An 18,753-nucleotide genomic window follows, 5' to 3' on the forward strand; every position below is an offset into this window, starting at 1 on the left:
TCCAAACATATTGCTGGGTATTGTGGCCAAACAGCTCCATTTTTGTTTCATTTGACCAAAGAAATTTCCCCCAGAAGGTCTTATCTTTGGCCATGGGATGTCAGATGAAACAAAAATGGAGCTGTTTGGCCACAATACCCAGCAATATGTTTGGAGGAGAAAAGGTGAGGCCTTTATTCCAAGGAACATTATGCCTACCGTCAAGCATGTTGGTGGTAGTATTATGCTCTGGGCCTGTTTGGCTGCCAATAGAACTGGTGCTTTATAGAGAGTAAATGGGACAATGAAAAAGGAGGATTACCTTACCTAAATCATCAGCCCGGAGGTTTGGTCTTGGCCGCAGTTGGGTGTTCCAACAGGACAATGACCCCAAACACACGTCACAAAAAAATACGAGTTGTAGAAATGATTGGAAACTCAAGACAGCCATGACATTATGTTCTTTACAAGTGTATGTAAACTTTATGTAATCTTTTCATTTGTGTCATCTTCCTTCCAGGTGGAACTGCAGAGCAAGACTAGTGATTCAACAAAGCAAAAGAATGCAATGGTGAAACTACACCTGGACAAAAAGAGGCGGGTCTGCTCCAATCTCATTCACGCTGCATACATTTAAAGGGGGCGGGGCTACACGTTAATTCACCGGGCACACTTTGAATGTCAACGTGGAGCGACTGAGACGAGCAGAGGGCGGCGAGCTCTACGTCACGGAGGAGAAACGATGGCGTCTTTTGTATGTTTTTGTTCATGGGTTGTCGTCTCTCATGTGTTTACACAAAGGTGCACCTTATATTTGAATTGAAGAGGAGACGAAGAATGGGACTGTGTCACTCATGCATGTGCGGCGACGGCGTGCGAGTACGTTGTTAATGCAAGTGGGAGTCGAGTAAAAGGCCATATTTTGCCAACACGTCAATAGAACTCTTATCAGCGGTCATGCAAAGCAATGAGTTTCCCTTTAAGGCATCAGTTTGTGTTTGTCATCACGACCCATCACTGCTGATCCAAAATCCTCCAATCTTCCACCAAATGTTACTCTCCTGAATTCCCAAGAATCCCCTCATGGCGGTGATAAGTAACCAGTTGCCAAGACAACTGCTGTGTGGTTTGTTTTTACTTCTGACGGATTCTGTGTTATTAGGAATTTGTGTTGACCAGACTTTAAGTTTTTGGCCAAAGTGTTTTGTTGTGTTGACGTTTTGTGGGTCAACTAGTTTTTTGGGAGCGTCACCAAGGTTCAAAGAAGATCTCTTTACTAAGTTTGGCGTATTTGATGGGCAGGGTGAGAAATGTGACGGTTGTGTTCCTCATCGGAAGCCTTAGAGCAGGGGTGTCAAACTCATTTTAGATGGGGGGCCACATGGAGAAAGATCTACTCCCAAGTGGGCCGGACTGGTAAAATCCCGGCACGATAACTTAAAAATAAAGACAACTTCAGATTGTTTTCTTTGTTTAAAAATAGAACAAGCACATTCTGAAAATGTACAAATCATAATGTTGTTGGGGTTTTTTTACACTTACATGTTGCGGTTGATAGTATTCTACGGAGCCCCTAGAGCAGGGGTCCCCAAACTACGGCCCCACGGCCAGCGTCCAAAATCAGACCCGCGGGAAGTCCCATGTATTATCCACTTTGTACCGCTTGCTACTCACGGTGTCTCCTAGCCGCTCAGGCAAATCATATTGTCTAAAAATGCATTTTCTCATCGATAACGTGACACCATCGCGCGCGCGGAAAGTGCGCTATATATATGTAATGTATTTATACATATATATATATATATATATATATATATATATATATATATATATATATATATATATATATATATATATATATATATATATATATATATACTACCGTTCAAAAGTTTGGGGTCACCCAAATAATTTTGTGGAATAGCCTTCATTTCTAACAACAAGAATAGACTGTCGAGTTTCAGATGAAAGTTCTCTTTTTCTGGCCATTTTGAGCGTTTAATTGACCCCACAAATGTGATGCACCAGAAACTCAATCCGCTCAAAGCAAGGTCAGTTTTGTAGCTTCTGTAACGAGCTAAACTGTTTTCAGATGTGTGAACATGATTGCACAAGGGTTTTCTAATCATCAATTATCCTTCTGAGCCAATGAGCAAACACATTGTACCATTAGAACACTGGAGTGATAGTTGCTGGAAATGGGCCTCTATACACCTATGTAGATATTGCACCAACAACCAGACATTTGCAGCTAGAATAGTCATTTACCACATTAGCAATGTATAGAGTGTATTTCTTTAAAGTTAAGACTAGTTTAAAGTTATCTTCATTGAAAAGTACAGTGCTTTTCCTTCAAAAATAAGGACATTTCAATGTGACCCCAAACTTTTGAACGGTAGTGTATATATATATGTATATATATATATATATATATATATATATATATATATATATATATATATATATATATATATATATATATATATATATATATATATATATATATATATATATATATACAGCCCGGCCCCCGGCCAAATTGTTTTAACCCAATGTGGCCCCCGGGTCAAAACGTTTGGGGACCCCTGCCCTAGAGGGACATTGAGGGAAACAAATGTTTTGCTAGATCTCACAAAAGGTTTTTTTCCTATGTCAGTGAACATGAAAGTAAAACAGACAAAGCGATGGAGGAGCCTACCCATCATCCGTGTGAGAAGTTTATTGATTTCCATTTTAGTATTGGCCTAACATATAAAGACATCACATTGTATTATGGTCCCACAACAAAGCACAGATGATGCTCCCGCTCCTCCATTGCTGTGGCTGTTTTACTTCCGGTTCACTGACATAGGAAAAAAACCTTTTGCGAGATGTCGCAAAACATCCATGTCCCTTTAGGGGCTCCGTAGTAGTCTATCTTTATTTGTCGTTATTTATATTTTCCGAATAAATGATGTGATAATGTTCATCGGTCAACTAGTTGGTGTTAATTTTCAATCCATCACGATAAATTACAGGATGTTATTTATGTAGTTTGATCATTTTCCTCGACTGATGTACTAACATCATGTGGTTTATTTTTTTTTACATATGTAGCATCATCTACAAAGATACAAAGATACAAATAACTGCGATTGCGACATCGAGTGGACACATTCAGAACAGCTGTTTCTTTCATTCAAAAATTTCAGGTTAATTTTTATACTTGGCTGGATAAAACCTGTTTGCGGGCCTGATCCGGCCCTCGGGCCGTACGTTTGACACCCCTGCCTTAGAATGTACCGTGGGGTCAGTGGGATGCAACACCGGAACCGACAAGTTGACTGATCCACGCCATCTTTATGTTTATTTGTACAATGTTCAGTCCTATTTATCTTCATTCTAAACAAACTTTAGGTACTCTGTGTGAAGTTCTATATGTATATTTAGTTGGAGTACAATGATTGTATTGTCAATATTTTTATTAATATTATTATTATTGGTCACTGACCGAGTCTCTCTGTGTTCTCGGAGCAAAGACGTTTTATATGAGTGACGACGTACTAAAACAGCGAGGCAGAGTTGTCGTCATGGCAACCGTCGCAGACAACGTTTAGTATTTTAATTGATTGTTGGGTTTGTAAGTAGTCATATAATTTAACAAGAAAAAAAAAGACTATTATGAGAAAAGGTATTGTTCTTGCGTGTTTGGACTACAAATGTTATTTTCTACTGTATCCATTTCAAATAATTACTGTTTGGATATTTTTACTCCTTGGAAATTGGGCCATGTTGGAAAACAAGCTGCATATTTGATCTCTCTTTTTTTTTTTTTTTGTTATTCTTTTTGTGTGCCGTTGCCCTGGCCCCGTCATGTGACAGGACGGGGCGGTTCGAGTTTGATCTTTTGCACTTCTGTATATAGTCGGACAAAAAAAGAGAGTCGTGTATATTGAGATCTTATTTTGAATATAAAAAAATGACGTCTGTAATGACGACAGTTGTTTTGCTAGGATAATAACAAAAAATAATGGTATGAAAGGCTGAAGAAACAAAAGAAATTGCTTGCATCAAAAAGGGCGCCGAAGAGTCGTCATTCTCTAAACCCCGCCCCCTTTCAGGACAGGCCAACAGACCCTTTTTTACGGTGATGTCACTTCCACTTCATGTAAAAAAATTCATAACCTAAGTTAAGTTAGGTAAATCACGTTTTGTTATTTACAATCATAGGAATCTTAATGGCAGAGGACGACGTCCGTCGTTTACCTTTTCATTCAGGACAATAACTCCAGGAAGAGAACGAGCTTAGAGGTCCCTTATTACAGAAAACTCACTTTTTAATAATGGCATAGTAACAGTAATATATGTCGTTAAAGCCCTCATGATGTCCCTCGCTTTTAAAGTCCACATTATTAAGGAAAAGCATTCTTCCTATGGACATGAAACCATCTCTGTCCCACCCACCTAGGCTTCACTACACATACTAAAATAAAGATGGCATGTCATTCAGCTACAGAGCTGTAACTTGGATTTTTTGTTTTCAGTGAATAGGTTAAACCAGTACTTCTCAACTATTGCCCTCCCCCCACTCTCCGGTGAGACTATAAATAGTATAATTTGTCTATAAACTTGTTATATGTACACCTCCGCATAACATTGTATCGTTATTAAAATTGAAGAAGAAAATACGAAAGCACAAAATCTACAACAAATAACTTTAATACCATTATTTTTTTAATCTGTAACAGAAAATATTTAAAGTGCAACTATTTACCTCAAATTAAAAAATACATAATTACATCCTTATTTAAGCTATGAACTTTTTTTGACCGACTTAAACCATTTGACACTGAAAAAGAAAATTAAATAAACTCAATAAATAATGATACATTCAAAATTGATCGGCAAAACTAACGAACCAAACTCAGGTGCAATATATATAAAACACTGACAAAACAACATTGTAGCCTAAATGGCTATGCTAGTGTTGCTAACGTTTGTGTCATTCTTTCTAGGGTTTCAACAATTAATCGATTTCATCGACTAATTTGATTACAAAAAAGCTCTGATTTGTAGTGTGCTGCTTCCAATAAGTGTTGAATGCGTGTAACTATTTAAATTAAGAAGTTCGGACATTTTTAATTACGCAAATATAGTTTCCGCAATATTGCACTTTGTATTTATTTTTATTTTTTCCCATTATTGCACATAGAGTATGTTAAAATCGCAATTTCACTGTTGAAGATGTGCATGTATTACACAAATAATTAAACTTATGGCATGCATAAAATATGTTGATTATGTCAACTATTTTACTTAGAATACCCATCAAGGCTATAAAGTACATACTACAAAAGCAGTGAAGTTGTCACGTTGTGTAAATGATAAGTAAAAAGAGAATACAATGATTTGCAAATCCTTTTCAACTTAAATTCAATTGAATAGACTGCAAAGACAAGATATGTTTGAACCGATAAACTTTTTTTTTTTTTGCAAATAATCATTAACTTATAATTTAATGGCAGCAACACATTGCAAAAAAGGCATTGTTACCACTGTGTTACATGGCCTTTCCTTTTAACAACACTCAGTAAAGGTTTGGGAACTGAGGAGACACATTTTTGAAGTGGAATTATTTCCCATTCTTGCTTGATGTACAGCTTAAGTTGTTCAACATTATCCCTTCTGATATTTTAGCCTTCATATTGCACCACACATTTTCAATGTCTGGACTACAGGCAGGCCAGTCTAGTACCTGCACTCTTTTACTTACTCAGGCATTTGTTGACAAAGTGGTGACCCTCACCCCATCCTTGTTTGTGAATGACTGAGCATTTCATAGAAGCTGCTTTTATACCCAATCATGGCACCCACCTGTTCCCAATTAGCCTGTTCACCTGTGGGATGTTCCAAATAAGTCTTTGATGAGCATTCCTCGACTTTCTCGGTCTTTTTTGCCATTTGTGCCTGCTTTTTTGAAACATGTTGCAGGCATCAAATTCCAAATGAGCTAATAATTGCAAAAAATAACGTTTTCCAGCTCTAACGTTAAATATCTTGTCTTTACAGTCTATTCAATTGAATATAAGTTGAAAAGGATTTGCAAATCATTGTATTCTCTTTGTATTTACCATTTACACAATGTGACAACTTCACTGCTTTCGGGGTTTGTATATTTTGACCCATTACTCGATTAATCAAACAAAATAATTGGAAGATTACTAAATTCCAAAATTAATCAATTACTTTATAACTTAAATGTTACGGTCGTGTATCTTATATATGGCACCTATTAAGTTGGACATTTTCAGAAATACAGTGTACGGGGTACATGTAAAAAGTAGATAAAGTGAAATATAGTGCTTTTAGAGCCACACATGCAGACCGACGGGTGTGGACAAACCCAGCTTATTAGCATTAAAGCTACAAACCCACCAAATGGTGTCAAACTCATTTTAGCTCGGGGGCCGCAGAAGGAAGATCTATTCCCACGTGGGTCGGACGGGTAAAATAATGGCATAATAACTTAAAAATACAACTGCGACAACTTCAGATTGTTTTCTTCGTTTTACTTCGGCTCAAAATAGGACTAGCACATTCTGAAAATGTACACATCACCATTAATCCTCTTGACAAAGAACACTTCAAGTTAGTTGAAGATTCGGAGAGAAAAAAATCTGTGCCGTTTCAAAAACACCATGAAGAACACAAATAACTTAGACTTCATCTCAGCGTCTCTACACAGCAATTCAACTTGAAGTCACAGCCCAGCTAGGATTGAACAACAAACTCTTCTATCTCATTTGTCATTTCCACATATTCATCTTGTGCTAGCTCTACAAACTCAAGTAGAAACTATTCAAGAGAGTTGAGTAACTCAGTGGCCTTGTGGTTAGAGTGTCCGCCCTGAGACTGGGAGGTCGTGAGTTCAAACCCGGGCCGAGTCATACCAAAGACTATAACAATGTGACCCATTGCCTCCCTGCTTGGCACTCAGCATCAAGGGTTGGAATTGGGGGTTAAATCACCAAAAATTATTCCTGAGCGTGACGCACGCTGCTGCTCACTGCTCCCCTCACCTCACAGGGGGTGATGAAGGGGATGGGTCAAATGCAGAGGACAAATTTTCCCCACACCGAGTGTGTGTGTGTGACAATCATTGGTACTTTAACTTCCTGCCTCATAGGAATAGATAGAAAAATAAAAGCTGTGCAATATTTGAACAATTTCAACAAGCTAAAACTTAAACATTAAAAGACTGAGAGTATTGCAGTAAATCACACTGTTCACTTTCTTTACATCTGCACAGAAAACACTCATTTTTACAGAACTATATCAATGTGCTTTGTGTCATGCAGCATTTTAAGTGAGGTTACCAATTGTTTATTTTACATTACTTGATATACTTGCATATTTGCTTGTCTAACATCATTACTATTGCGACATCTAGTGGACATATTTAGAACAGCAGTTTATTTCATTTAAAAATGCATCTTAAAGGCCTACTGAAATTATTATTTTTTATTTAAACTGGGATAGCAGATCCATTCTATGTGTCATACTTGATCATTTTGCAATATTGCCATATTTTTGCTGAAAGGATTTAGTAGAGAACATCGACGGTAAAGTTCGCAACTTTTGGTCGCTGATAAAAAAAGCCTTGCCTGTACCGGAAGTAGCGTGGCATCGCAGGTTGAAAGGCTCCTCACATTTCCCCATTGTTTACACCAGCAGCGAGAGCGATTCGGACAGAGAAAGCGACGATTACCCCATTAATTTGAGCGAGGATGAAAGATTCGTGGATGAGGAACGTGAGAGTGAAGAACTAGAGTGCAGTGCAGGACGTATCTTTTTTCGCTCTGACCGTAACTTAGGTAAAAGGGCTCATTGGATTCCATACTTTCTCCTTTTTCTATTGTGGATCACGGATTTGTATTTTAAACCACCTCGGATGCTATATCCTCTTGAAAATGAGAGTCGAGAACGCAAAATGGACATTCACAGTGACTTTTATCTCCACGACAATACATCGGTGAAGCACTTTAGCTACGGAGCTAACGTGATAGCATTGTGCTTAAATGCAGATAGAAACAAAATAAATAAGCCCCTAACTGGAAGGATAGACAGAAGATCAACAATACTACTATCAGGAGACACCGAACCAAACACTGGACCTGTAACTACACGGTTAATGCTGTGCCGCCTGTCGAAGCCTAGCAATGCTGTTGCTAACGACACCATTGAAGCTAACTTAGCTACGGGACCTCGTCAGAGCTATGATAAAAATATTAACGCTCCACCTACGCCAGCCCTCATCTGCTCATCAACACCCGTGATCACCTGCGTTCCAGCGATCAACGGCGCGACGAAGGACTTCACCCGATCATCGATGCGGTCGGCGGCTAGCGGCGGATAGCGCGTCTACTATCCAAACCAAAGTCCTCCTGGTTGTGTTGCTGCAGCCAGCCGCTAATACACCGATCCCACCTACAGCTTTCTTCTTTGCAGTCTGCATTGTTCATTAAACAAATTGCAAAAGATTCACCAACACAGATGTCCAGAATACTGTGGAATTTTGCGATGAAAACAGAGCTGTTTGTATTGTGATACAATGGTGTCCGAATACTTTCAACCATCGACGTCACGCGCAAACGTCATCATACATAGACGTTTTCAACCGGAAGTTCCCCAGGAAATTTAAAATTGCACTTTATAAACAATCCCGGACGTATTGGCATGTGTTGCAATGTTAAGATTTCATCATTGATTTATATCTATCAGACTGCGTGGTGGGTAGTAGTGGGTTACAGTAGGCCTTTAATTTTACACTTAGCAAAACTGTTTGACATCCCTGGTGTAGTTTTCAATCACATCAAGTCTAGATTTTGGCCAGCACACTTCCAAGTCTTATTTGAAATTGCTGAAAATTACAAACTTTTGTAATACGGGACCTTTAAGCGGTCTGACGTCGCCACAAAAAAGGGTCTACTGTCGCTCTTGTCCCTTGTTTTTTTAAATTTGTCAGCAGCTTGTAGTTTGCCAGAAGAGGGGGTCTACCCACCCCCACCCCGTTACGGTCAGGCCGAAACAACACAACACACACTGTCTCTTTAAATGCATGTGAAAGGAAAACACATATAAGCAAAAACACTCCATACTGAGACTAAGAAGACATGTTTTGAAGAAAGATGTATTTAAAATATTCATACAATATCAACATGTAATGGAATAAGATATTTATACGAGAAAAAAAAATAGAATAGTGGTTTATTTAAAAAATTATAAAATCCTGAGACAAAGGCCATAGTATGTTCTTCATGGTCATGTAAGCTCTGCTTATAAAAGATGAAAATGGTTCCAGTCAACCAAGCACATCACCTTGGTCATCTCTCACCTGCTGCAAGCCCGCATGCTTACATACAATACTTTTTCTTTTCTCTGCTAGTAGTGCTAATACAATGTATCCTGTCTCTTTGTTTCTGCGGTTTTAATGGCGGGCCCCCCTTCTCTCTCCGCCTCCCTCACTGTTTGTCAACAGACTAAACTTCCAGCTCGTCTAAAGCCATAAAATGTCCAACAAGACGGGGGAGGTGGGATTTAACACTTTTGTTGGCCCCCTCCCCACCCCCCGAGGGGCCTGCATTGCTAAATTTGATTCTTGCTGTTATGGATTTTAAAAAAATAAATAAAGAAAAATTACAAAACGTGACTTGAATTGTTTCATTTTTATAGGGAGTCCAGGTTTCCCCAAGACAAGAGGCCTTGAAAAGGACTCCCAGGACAGGACTGTGATTCACGATCCAACCACTAGATAGAGCCACCACCCTGTCAGGCTGGGTTAGTAAGACACAATTTCTAACAAAACATGTGATTTTGCAAAGATGATTAAAAGTGTTATTGTTTTAATAAAGGTAACCAAAATATTAAGATCAGGGGTCGGCAACCCAAAATGTTGAAAGAGTCATATTGGACCACAAATACAAAAAAGTAATCTGTCTGGAGCCGCAAAAAATTAAAACACTTATATAAGTGTTATAATGAAGGCAAAACATGATGTAAGTGTCTATATTAGCCTACTATCAAAATGACTTTGTGTCGCAGGCTGACGCAAATCTTAGTTGACAGAAATGTTGAAATAAAATATGTATTCTACACATTTTTACAACATTGGGAAAACATTAGTAAAACTTCTCAGAAGGTGAGAAAACTCCTGGAAATGGGTGTCTTAGAATGGCCAAAAGTATAGATGTGTGTGTCCAAGTTAAAGGAAACAACTTTTTTAATAGATTTATTACAATCTTTGCATGCTGGGTAACGTTTGCTGTGGTGTGGAACAAAATGGCACAAAAACAACTATCAGACATGCAGCCAGTGTTACATACGGATAATGTGTCATGAGACATGCAAATATAAATCAAATACACAGAGGACATAAGTAAAGGAAATTAAATATAGCCACAAACAAGGCATCATGATGCAATATGTACATACAGCTAGCCTAAATAGCATGTTAGCATCGATTAGCCTGCAGTCATGCAGTGACCAAATATGCCTGATTAGCACTCCAACAAGTCAATAACAACAACAAAGCTCACCTTTGTGCATTCACGCACAGTATAAAAAGTTTGGTGGACAAAATGAGACAAAGAAGGAGTGGCATAAAACACGTCTTTCTGTGGCAGCGTCGGTGACAGTTGTACATGTAAACAAACTGTTGAGTCACAGTCCACACAACGGTGAGTTCAAGGGCCGCTGAAATTAGTAGGAAAAAACGGCACTCACCAAATACACTCATCAGTGAAGCATGAACACATATCCCCACTCCTTAATACTTGATTGTAAAATATGTGGATGGAGAGGGGGTGTGACGTTCATATATTGTCAATATTCAGTGTTTATCCTTCATAGTTAATATTGTAAATCCCACATTTTTTATTTTCATGTACATTCTGGGTGTCTCAGTCAGTAAAAAAATGTTTTAATTCCATTCCGTATTTTAAGTCGGTCTGTTATAACATTTTTAGCCTTCAATCAGACATTATTGTGAGGTCTTTCAAATGTTCTTGTAATCAGAGCATATTTTGTGTATATTAGATGGAATCTTTACCTGACATGTTTGGACTGTCATCTGCAGTCTTCTTCAGAAGGGTCACGTGACCACTGTGACATGTTGCCTATCAGCTGGCAGACCTGTCAAGTCTACCTGGTTGATGGTTAATGGAGGAGGGAGTCCCAGGTATGCTCACTCATCCCAATTGATGGTTTCCTTTGGGCTGCTTCCTTAATTTGATCGCATCCTTAATCCATCGTTTGAATTTGTTACTTTCTGTGCCGATGATTTTGCTGCTGTCCCGGTCCATGATGTGGTTATTTATTTTGCAATGATCTGATATGGCTAATTTAAAAAATTCCTGTTCAGATTTTTGTTTTAAGCTTCTTGTCAACCTTCCAGTTGTCTCTTTTTCACATTATTTCTGATATTCTTTCTTACTTGTGCTGAATGTCCTCCCTGTTTCTCCCATGTAGGATTATTCGCATGATTTACACGGGATTTCGTAGATGACATTGCATTTATTGTCTTGTTCTACAAACCCCGTTTCCATATGAGTTGGGAAATTGTGTTAGATGTAAATATAAACGGTATACAATGATTTGCAAATCCTTTTCAACCCATATTCAGTTGAATATGCTACAAAGACAACATATTTGATGTTCAAACTGATAAACATTTTTTTTTGTTGCAAATAATCATTAACTTTAGAATTTGATGCCAGCAACACGTGACAAAGAAGTTGGGAAAGGTGGCAATAAATACTGATAAAGTTGAGGAATGCTCATCAAACACTTATTTGGAACATCCCACAGGTGAACAGGCAAATTGGGAACAGGTGGGTGCCATGATTGGGTATAAAAGTAGATTCCATGAAATGCTCAGTCATTCACAAACAAGGATGGGGCGAGGGTCACCACTTTGTCAACAAATGCGTGAGCAAATTGTTGAACAGTTTAAGAAAAACCTTTCTCAACCAGCTATTGCAAGGAATTTAGGGATTTCACCATCTACGGTCCGTAATATCATCAAAGGGTTCAGAGGATCTGGAGAAATCACTGCACGTAAGCAGCTAAGCCCGTGACCTTCGATCCCTCAGGCTGTACTGATCAACAAGCGACATCAGTGTGTAAAGGATATCACCACATGGGCTCAGGAACACTTCAGAAACCCACTGTCAGTAACTACAGTTGGTCGCTACATCTGTAAGTGCAAGTTAAAACTCTCCTATGCAAGGCGAAAACCGTTTTTCAACAACACCCAGAAACGCCGTCGGCTTCGCTGGGCCTGAGCTCATCTAAGATGGACTGATACAAAGTGGAAAAGTGTTCTTTGGTCTGACGAGTCCACATTTGAAATTGTTTTTGGAAACTGTGGACGTCGTGTCCTCCGGACCAAAGAGGGAAAGAACCATCCGGATTGTTATAGGCGCAAAGTTGAAAAGCCAGCATCTGTGATGGTATGGGGGTGTATTAGTGCCCAAGACATGAGTAACTTACACATCTGTGAAGGCACCATTAATGCTGAAAGGTACATACAGGTTTTGGAGCAACATATGTTGCCATCCAAGCAACGTTACATGGACGCCCCTGCTTATTTCAGCAAGACAATGCCAAGCCACGTGTTACATCAACGTGGCTTCATAGTAAAAGAGTGCGGGTACTAGACTGGCCTGCCTGTAGTCCAGACCTGTCTCCCATTGAAATTGTGTGGCGCATGAATTATTATTATTATTATGAAGCCTAAAATACCACAACGGAGACCCCCGGACTGTTGAACAACTTAAGTTGTACATCAAGCAAGAATGGGAAAGAATTCCACCTGAGAAGCTTAAAAAATGTGTCTCCTCAGTTCCCAAACGTTTACTGAGTGTTGTTAAAAGGAAAGGCCATGTAACACAGTGGTGAACATGCCCTTTCCCAACTACTTTGGCACGTGTTGCAGCAATGACATTCTAAGTTAATTATTATTTGCAAAAAATAAATAAAGTTTATGAGTTTGAACATCAAATATCGTTTCTTTGTAGTGCATTCAACTGAATATGGGTTGAAAAGGATTTGCAAATCATTGTATTCCGTTTATATTTACATCCAACACAATTTCCCAACTTATATGGAAACAGGGTTTGTATTTTGTCTTTTGGATGTACAAGTAACTGTCTTGTTTGTGTGTAAGGTTTAACTGTTGTGTTTATTTTGTGTTATTGTGAAGTTTTGTGTACCTAAAAACCAGATATTCCGGCCCCCAGACACATTTTTTTCCTCTAAATTTGCCCCTGACCCCCCAAATCAAAATAATTGCCCAGGCCTGCTCTATGACCTCATGTCATGGCTACCACGCTTTACTGCATCTCGCTATGAACACGATTACAAATATTCAACCAGGAGCGTTGGGCTGCAGTGCATTGTGGGTAGGCGATTCTTGTATAATTAATCTTCCAAGCACCATCCTTCACTTCATCTTAAAAGTGATTTGCTGAGTTGGCTTTTTGAGCACTGCATCCAATTTATTACCGCAAATGTGTGCATGTGCATGGAGGTGTGTGTGATTATACTAGTGTGTGTTTGTTTACAGCTGCAGCAGTGGTGTAAAAGTAACAAAAGCAGCAGCAGGTCAACATAATCACATCTTTCTCCGGGGAGGAGAGCGATCGATCCAGAATTTAAAACCAACCTTCTAACACGGAAAAACAACCAGAACCTGCCTTTTAATATGTTTGTGTTCATTCTTCACTGATGAAACTATTTGGCGAGCGCCGTTTTGTCCTACTAATTTCACCGGCCCTTGAACTCACCGTTGTTTGGACTGTGACTCAACGGTTTGTTTACATGAACAACTTTCTCCGACGCTGCCACAGAAAGACGTGTTTCATGCCACTCCTTCTTTGTCTCATTTTGTCCACCAAACTTTTTATGCTGTGCGTGAATGCACAAAGGTGAGCTTTGTTGATGTTATTGACTTGTTGGAGTGCTTGGTCCCCTCCAAGGTTTCTCGTTGTAGCCCATTGGGTTGAGTTTTTTCTTGCCCTGATTTGGGATCTGAGCCGAGGATTATTAGGCGCACCGCAGATGAGCGGGTCTAGTCAGGTCTATTTTCATACAAAAGGCACACCGGATTATAAGGTGCATTAAAGGAGTCATATTATTATGATTTTTTTTCTAAATGTAAAAGACTTCCTTGTGGTCTACATAACATGTAATGGTGGTTCTTCGCTCAAAATCTTGCATAGATGATGTTTTACACATCATCTTCAAGTCACTTTCTGACAGTCTCTTCAGGATACACCGTTTTGTGGGCGGTCTTATTTACGTGCCTCCACTTGGACAGCGTCTTCTCCCCGTCATCTTTGTTGTAGCGGTGTAGCGTGCAAGGACGGGAGTGGAAGAAGTGTCAAAAGACTGTTTTAATGACATTCAGACTTTACTTTAATCAATAACGGAGCAGCATCTCCTCATCCGTGGCTCACTAGTGCAACAACACCCGAAAGTGTCCGACCGGAACTCTCTAATAACTATAGTTCCTTGGGTGAATAATGTAAACTCACTACACCGGAATGTTTTAGTGCTTTCATGGTGGTTTTACTGACAGTTATAAGTAAGAACTTTACACTACTTTATATTAGAAATGGCAACAGTGGAGGATGAATGTCCCATAACAAGAAGATAAAGGAACAAAAAGAAGCTTATCGACTACAGAGTTGGCACGGACTACAAAGGCGGACTGACGCACATTTTCAGGACGTATGCAGATCCCAAATACAGATCAGCAGGTACCATTAGGTAAGAAAAGTTGCTTTTGCATAATATTGTGAAACAAAACACCAGATAATATGTCGCACCTTATACACACACCATAATAATACTCCTATGTTGAAGCACAGTACAATCCGTCAAGCGGTGTGGCTTCATAGCTTACCAAAGTCCTACTAAAACATTTTGATAGATTTTTGAGCGCCGTGTGTAATATTCTATATTTTCAATGGAACATAAAATGTTGGTGTTGTTTACTTGAGTCATATTGCAGTCTACACGTATCTCTTATGTGTTACTGCCATCTACTGGTCACACTTTTCATTTCACCATGTACCAAATAACATAGCTTTGAGGTCGGTAAGCACACCCAAAATCATTCAGTACATTAGGCGCACTGTCGAGTTTTGAGAAAATGAAAGGATTTTAAGTGCGCCTTATAGTCCGAAAAATACGGTACTATAAAGGTGAGAGGCATGATTTATATTCTAGAATTAATTTTTACCAATTTTGATTAGAGGCGAAGCAGTTGCAGGACATCAAGTGGGTGTGTTAACAATATAGCAGCGTAAGATGGTATTTAGCTCACTGCCATCAATGTGCCGCATAAATATGGTGACTATGTGAGCTGTTGTGAAAAGAATATCGCCAACACTTGGTTGATATTTAAGTCAGCAAATGGACGGTTATTTGGAGGGCTTTGTGGGTGGACCAGAGGAGCCTCCGTTGACTCCAGTAGTAACTCACTTTTGCCAACTTTTATATACCATTCAAAATGTATAGAAAAAAATAAAAGTATAGCATTCTTGTCTTACACGGAGAATGTGAAGGACAAACAGCACATCTGGCTCTCATGTTTGCGTATTTCCAGAATGACTGGTGTGCAGTCTAATGACTGGTGTGCAGTCTAATGACTGGTGTGCAGTCTAAGAATGACTGGTGTGCAGTCTAATGACTGATGTGCAGTCTAATGACTGGTGTGCAGTCTAATGACTGGTGTGCAGTCTAAGAATGACTGGTGTGCAATCTAAGAATGACTGGTGCCCAGTCTAAGAATGACTGGTGTGCAGTCTAATGACTGGTGTGCAGTCTAAGAATGACTGGTGTGCAGTCTAATGACTGATGTGCAGTCTAATGACTGGTGTGCAGTCTAATGACTGGTGTGCAGTCTAAGAATGACTGGTGTGCAATCTAAGAATGACTGGTGCCCAGTCTAATGACTGGTGTGCAGTCTAATGACTGGTGTGCAGTCTAAGAATGACTGGTGTGCAGTCTAATGACTGATGTGCAGTCTAATGACTGGTGTGCAGTCTAATGACTGGTGTGCAGTCTAAGAATGACTGGTGTGCAATCTAAGAATGACTGGTGCCCAGTCTAAGAATGACTGGTGTGCAGTCTAATGACTGGTGTGCAGTCTAATGACTGGTGTGCAGTCTAATGACTGGTGTTCAGTCTAATGACTGGTGTGCAGTCTAATGACTGGTGTGCAATCTAAGAATGACTGGTGCCCAGTCTAAGAATGACTGGTGTGCAGTCTAATGACTGGTGTGCAGTCTAATGACTGGTGTGCAGTCTAATGACTGGTGTTCAGTCTAATGACTGATGTGCAGTCTAATGACTGGTGTGCAGTCTAATGACTGGTGTTCAGTCTAATGACTGATGTGCAGTCTAATGACTGGTGTGCAGTCTCAGGGCAGAGAGCAGAGGAGTTCCCACCGTGACATCATCGTATCATAAAGCTACCGAAATTGCCCAAGTCTTTTGGAAGGGAATATTAAAATGGTCGTTGGAAATTGTGGCGTTTTGTGGACGTTCAAACAATATTTTCACATACTTTGCGGATTTGAAACATAGTTGTGTGAATGCTCCAAACATTCACACATGTGGTTTTATACACCAAAATTCATCAATTCATTCAACTTTTTCAACTTCTTCTTCTTCTCCAGATTTTGCCGCGCTCTGCCTTCCACATCTTTCACCTGATTCAAACCGTTCCAACTTCAAACTTTTCAGCCTATTCAAAAATTGTGGGCTTTCCCTTGACAAATTCCAAAAATTCCCAAATTTCCCAAAATTCCAGGTTTTCCAAGACATTTTTCCCATTCAAAATGAATTGGCCATTTTTCAAACTTCCACCATTTCCACATTTTTCAACCAATTCAAACTATTCCACCTTTAACTTATTCCACCATAATGGAAATTCAAACTACCTTTTTTCCAAGTTAAAAAAAATTCCAGGATATTCCAGAATTCATGGTTTTCCAAAGCCCTATTTCCACCCTTTTTTTCTGGCGACTACTACTTCCCCACTTTTCAACACATTTCAACCGTTCCACCGTCAAAACACTCATCTTAATCAAGAATGTACTGGAAAAAATTCCCGGGTTTTCCTGAAATTCCAGGAATTCCGTAATACCATTTCTCAATTCAACATGGGACATTTTTCCCATTCAAAATTAATTGGCCATTTTTCAAACTTCCACCAATTCCACATTTTTTCAACCGATTCAAACCATTCCACCTTCAACATATTCCACCATCCTGGAAATTAAAACTATCTTTTTTCCAAGTTCAAAAAAATTCCAGGATTTTCCAGAATTCTTGGTTTACCAAAGCTCTATTTCCACCCTTTTTTCTGGCGACTACTACTTCCCCACTTTTCAACGCATTTCAACCGTTCCACCGTCAAAACATTCCTCTTAATCAGGAATGTACTGGAACAAATTCCCGGGTTTTCCCGAAATTCCAGGAATTCCGTAATACCATTTCTCAATTCAACATGTTACTACTTCATCATTTCTCCACCGATTTAAAAAAAAACTCCAACACCAATCATTTCAACTCATTTAGACCATTCAAGTGTTTTACCTTTTTCCAAAAAATTCCTGCTTTTCCCGAAATTCCCAAATGTTTTCTTCAAAGTTCCACAACTCCGACACTTTTCATCTGATTCAAACTGTTCCCACTTCAAAATATTTAGCCTGTTTGGTAATTGTGTGCTTCACTTCAACAATTATAAAAAAAAATTCCAGGATTTCAGTTCAACTTCAGCATTGGAGCATTCATCTAGTTCAGGGGTCGTCAACCTTTACCACTCAAAGAGCCATTTTGGCAAGTTTCACAAATTAAAGAAAATAATGGGAGCCACAAAAAAATTTTTAATTTAAAATGAAAAACACCACATACAAAGCTTAAATTGCTTTGTGCTATGTTAACCAGGGGTCTCAGACACTCGCACCGGCACGCACTTTAATATAGAAATTTGATGTTGGTGCGGCCCGCGAGTTTTGAATGAATGGCGCTTGATAGCGTCATACTTGCCAACCCTCTCATTATTTCCGGGAGACTACAGACTATCAGGGCATGATGACACTGCTTTTGGCGCCCTCTACAGTCTGCCCAAACAGTGTACCTGCTCGACCACATGTAGAATGCAGCTTCAGCTTGCTCACGTAAGTGACAGCAAGGCGTACTAGGTCAGCAGCCACACAGCTTACACTGACGGTAGCCGTACCGTATAAAACAACTTTAACACTGTTACGTTACAAATATGCGCCACACTTTGAACCCACACCAAAAAAGAATGACAAACACATTTCTGGAGAACATCTGCACTGTAACACAACATAAACACAACACAACAAATACCCAGAATCCCATGCAGCACTAACTTTTCCGCTCAACCGACGCACGGGGGGTGGGGGGGTGGGGGGGGGGGTGGGGGTGTATAATCTAGACCGGAAGAGTTAGGGCTGCATGGGATTCTGGGTATTGGTTGTCTTGTGTTTATGTTGTGTTACGGTGGGATGTTCTCCAGAAATTTGTTTTTCATTCTTTTTTGGTGTGGGTTCAAAGTGTGGCACATATTTGTAACGTAACAGTGTTAAAGTGGTTTTATACGGTACGGCTACCGTCAGTGTAAGCTGTGTGGCTGATGACTAAGTAGGAGAGGCACTGAGATCCATAAGTCTCCTGGGAAAATCGGGGGGGATCGGC

The 18,753-nt window shown here is 39.5% G+C and overlaps 1 protein-coding gene across 8 annotated transcripts in view; it reads left to right on the forward strand.

Annotated features, from left to right (window-relative positions):
* LOC133658367 (muscleblind-like protein 1) overlaps positions 1 to 1,338 on the forward strand; it is a 201,017-nt gene extending 199,679 nt beyond the window's left edge. For all 8 annotated transcript variants that reach the window (XM_062060296.1, XM_062060295.1, XM_062060301.1 and 5 more), the window contains one exon: positions 500 to 1,338. The gene's annotated coding sequence lies outside the window, so the exon portion shown is untranslated. The remainder of the gene's footprint in view (positions 1 to 499) is intronic.
* The last annotated feature ends 17,415 nt before the right edge of the window (positions 1,339 to 18,753 follow it).

This window comes from Entelurus aequoreus, linkage group LG10 (genome assembly GCF_033978785.1).
Source record: "Entelurus aequoreus isolate RoL-2023_Sb linkage group LG10, RoL_Eaeq_v1.1, whole genome shotgun sequence".
NCBI lineage: Eukaryota > Metazoa > Chordata > Actinopteri > Syngnathiformes > Syngnathidae > Entelurus > Entelurus aequoreus.